Below are 4,390 nucleotides of genomic sequence, written 5' to 3' on the forward strand. Positions count from 1 at the left end.
CCAGGGCTCGGACTCAGGCTAAGCCTTGGAAGACGGCGAACTCCGCTCCGCCCGACCCAGGGCTCGGACTCGGGCTCGGCCCCAGAAGACGACGAACTCCGCTCCGCCCGACCCAGGGCTCGGACTCGGGCTCAGCCCCAAAAGACGACGAACTCCGCTTCGCCCGACCCTAGGGCTTGGACTCCGCCCTGGCCTCTGCCGAACAACCTCCGCCTCGCCCGACCTAGGGGCTCGGGCTCGGCCTCGACCATGGAAGGCAGACTCGACCTCGGCTTCGGAGGAGCCTCCACGTCGCCCGACCTAGGGCACAGGCCAGCCACGTCAACAGGAGGCGCCATCATCACCCTACCCCGAGCCGACTCGGGCCGCAGAGAACAAGACCGGTGTCCCATCTGGCTAGCTCCGCCAGATAGGCAATGATGGCGCCCCGCTAGCCCTGTGACGACGGCGGCTCTCAGCTCCCTTACGGAAGCAGGGGGACGTCAGCAAGGACTCAACCGCTCCGACAGCTGTCCCTCCACCAGGCTCCGTTGCTCCTCCGACAGCCACGACATCACACCAGCAGGGTGCCAAGATCTCTCCGGCTGCCACATTGGCATGTACTTAGGGCGCTAGCTCTCCCCCCGCTAGACACGTAGCACTCTGCTACACCCCCATTGTACACCTGGATCCTCTCCTTACGCCTATAAAAGGAAGGACCAGGGCCTTCTTAGAAAAGGTTGGTCGCGCGGGGACGAGAACGGGACAGGCGCTCTCTTGGGGCCGCTCGCTTCCCTCACCCGCGTGGACGCTTGTAACCCCCTACTGCAAGCACACCCGACCTGGGCGCGGGACGAACACGAAGGCCGCGGGATTTCCACCTCTCTCACGCCCGTCTCCGGCCACCTCGCTTCCCCCCTTCGCGCTCGCCCACGCGCTCGACCCATCTGGGCTGGGGCACGCGGCACACTCACTCGTCGGCTCAGGGACCCCCCGGTCTCAAAACGCCGACACTATTATAAAGCATATTAGGTACAAGTGATAATTATAATCGTTTATTAGATGAAAGACATGTACCGAGAGGCGTTGTGGCAGAAGAGAGGTCGTCCTCGGGAGTTATATCCGGACGTATCTAGTAAGGATGCTCTTGTTCCTCCTGAACTCCCCGTGCCTAACTGTGACTGTAGCAGACTGGCTTGGGTACATCAATCACAACATCCAGACACGGCTGCTCGCTGCTACTACCTTTGTGGCGGTTTGGATGTACGTAGCTTATGACTTGTCACTTAATTTTGTTTGCATTCATTATTTTGTAGATGTGTAATAGTGCTTATTTCCATTATTTTAGGGACATCAGAGGTGTTTCTTTTTCCAGTGGATCGACGGTCCTGATAAATTTGACTCTCGATATCTTCTTTTCGTTAATTGGTTGAGTGGAAGGACCAGTCATGAGCGTTTTAAGCGTTGGGTACCTCCTCCCCCGAATCCTCCACCAATGACGGATGCGGAGAAGGAGGTAGCAACAGAAAGACGGATGGACTCACCGCCTCGATGCGATTGTGGAGACCGTGCTGTCATCGACGAAGACTATGAGAAGCAGTTCTGTTGTCCGAACATTGATTATGTGAGCCCATTGATACGCTAAATGTATGAACTAGTTATTATTTACAATAAATTACTATTTTTTTCTCCTGCAGCCATACGGGTGGCGTAAGTGTCGTTTCAGAGAGTGGTTGTATGGTCCTTTGTCCCATTGGTCAGAGCCAGAGGTAAAGAAAAAGAGATACAATCAGTGGGCGGAAGAAGAGGTGAAATTTGATCCAGTACTCTGCAAATGTGGTATTGAAGCTAAGTATGGATTAGTTCCTTCTGAGCTTGGTGTTGGATATTTTTGTGGACATATGGTCGATTACGATGAGGTTGGTATTTTTTTGCACCAGCTGTAATGTTATAGCGGTACTTACTATTTTTTTGTAGGAGACGAGGAAATGCAGTTGGGAGAGTTACGACGACAAAGGAGAGGTGATGCGCACAATTGTAGCCTGTTATGTAGTATTTTCGTATCAAAAATAATTTAGAACTCTAAAGTTGCGTTACTTATTGCTTGTTATGTTTTTTACAATTCACAAAAAAATTTGCAAGAGTTCCCCTTGTTTTATTAACAACCACAGTTCAAATAATCACATATTATAAGACATGTAAGCATTTCAACATATAATACATCACAAAATAACATCGAATATAAAAACATCCACAGAACATAGTTCTTCATACAATGTCCACAAACAAAGTCCAAAATACAATGTCCAGAACACATAGTCCAAAACACATAACATAGTTCATATTACAACGTCTCCAGCATGAGTCCAAATCACACAGTTTTCAGCATAAGACCAACATCACAAAAGTATTCATTTCCAGCATCGGGTATGTGGAGATATGTGGAGATCCTGCATCGGGTCGAAGCAAGAAAAACCACATTAAAAAGTCTAATCAAACGAAATAACGATGGATACGAACAACGTGTCAAAGACACTTACTAGGATGATCGTGAACTGGATCCTGGGTCAATGGGATCTCTTGGGGGGTACCACCGGATTAGAAGCCCCACAAACGCCAGGAAGAGGACGAGAAATCCCATACTCGTGCGACCCCGATTGAGCATCGGGCACAACAACCACTTCTTCATGAAGCTCTACCAAAGGAGCTTCAATACGAGATGCATTTGGCATTTGTGGAGACAACCCGACTGGACCATCGCAATGACTAACAGGTAACTTTTATACAACCACATCCAAACATGGTGGAACCATCGTCTTCACAATTCTTAAATATATCATCCAATCATCTTCTGAGGTAATGGAGATCAACCGTCGGACAACTGTTCCATATGTAATATGGGACAACAAACCCTGAATTGATATTCTAGGGTCGTTTATGTCGCAACTAATCTCCTCACAAGCTCGAGCGAAAATCTTGTCAAAAGATGGTCTCTCATCGAACAACATGGTCACGATCTTCATACCATCAAAAGTAACATTCCCATAAGCATCTATCTCCACCCTTCCTCCATGGTATAGTGTTACTAGGCTGTCCATCTATTGCAAAAATGGATTACTAACTCAATAATGGCTATATACTTAAGCCTAAAAACTTACTAAGTAATAAATATATATTAACTAATAACTATATAGTAAATATTAAATGAACATATCAAACGAAATTATACAAGTCGGAAACAATGTATACCTGAGATCGCGTACAAGTCCAACTAACGGTAGAGAGGATCAAGTCGGAAGAACACCTACGTACAAAAGACGCACGATGACCGAGGACGGTCGCTGACTCTCGGCAGGGAACCGTGATACTGATATCCATGGTCATGCGTTATTGCGTGCATCTTTCTAAGATTCAGTGCTGCTGGCTGCCTTTAAAGATTAGCGCTGTCAAGTAGTACACGGTTCATGCAGCTGCGTGCTCTGCGTCTCTGCAAACATGTCGTCGTCGTGTGTTGTGTGCTGTGTGCTGCTCCAACGCTGCATGCATGCATGCCTGCTACAAACCAATGATCTTCAAGGTCCACGACCAACGCCGCCACACGCGCAAATATTTGTTTGTGCTACCGGGATCTAGCTAGACTTTCCGCACCTTAATTATCGCTACAACTCGGCCATCATAGATAGGTCAAGTCCCGTGTGTCAAGGGATCCATGATCACATGCATATACGACGTACCGCGGCCGCACCTTAATTATCGCTACAACTCAGGCAGCTAAATGTCAGAGGTATTTATAGGGTCAATTAGCTCAGCAAGCTTGCAAATTATAATACCAGCTTAATTAGATAAAAGATTTCATATCCACGAACAGAGCTATTTATAGGGACCACGCCTCGTAATATAACACTTTTATAAAGTTATAACTGCGCGCACTTGGGCCTATTTGTTTCCGTAACACTCCGTCCACTTCTCGACCGACGGTATTTACTTCAGACATTCATCTATAGAATTATAGTCTATCCCCACAGACTAACACGAGTGTTTTTGTGCACTGTGTCCTCACTCATGCACACCCGAGAAAATTCATGGTCGGTCATCCATCCTAATATTTCTCTAGGCCAAGCACCGAAGATTTCTATAGATTTGTTGATATCGAGGAAGTTGGATCGGTGGACATGAATGGTTGTTATGAGTTTATTTATTTTGAAGCTTTTGTTGTAGATCCTAGGTTATATCGTCATATGTGTTGCCTTGATATTGTGAATTTCATCATTTAGGCACTGGAGAGTAGTGGCTTCGGCTTTCTAGATTCTTTGCTTTAACGACTTCTCCTTTGCTCTTCTCTGGATCATCTATATGAGCTTCATCATGTCATTGTTACTTAGTTTGCCACTGCTTGCCTCTACTTCAGTTG

The 4,390-nt window shown here is 47.1% G+C and overlaps 1 long non-coding RNA gene across 1 annotated transcript; it reads left to right on the forward strand.

Annotated features, from left to right (window-relative positions):
• The first annotated feature begins 1,568 nt into the window (after nt 1–1,568).
• LOC109943610 (uncharacterized) lies at nt 1,569–1,761 on the forward strand. Its single transcript, XR_002266654.2, has 2 exons — nt 1,569–1,603; nt 1,677–1,761. It is a non-coding gene; the product is annotated as an uncharacterized lncRNA (long non-coding RNA).
• Nucleotides 1,762–4,390: the final 2,629 nt, after the last annotated feature.

This window comes from Zea mays, chromosome 1, assembly GCF_902167145.1.
Source record: "Zea mays cultivar B73 chromosome 1, Zm-B73-REFERENCE-NAM-5.0, whole genome shotgun sequence".
Classification (NCBI taxonomy): Eukaryota; Viridiplantae; Streptophyta; class Magnoliopsida; order Poales; family Poaceae; genus Zea; species Zea mays.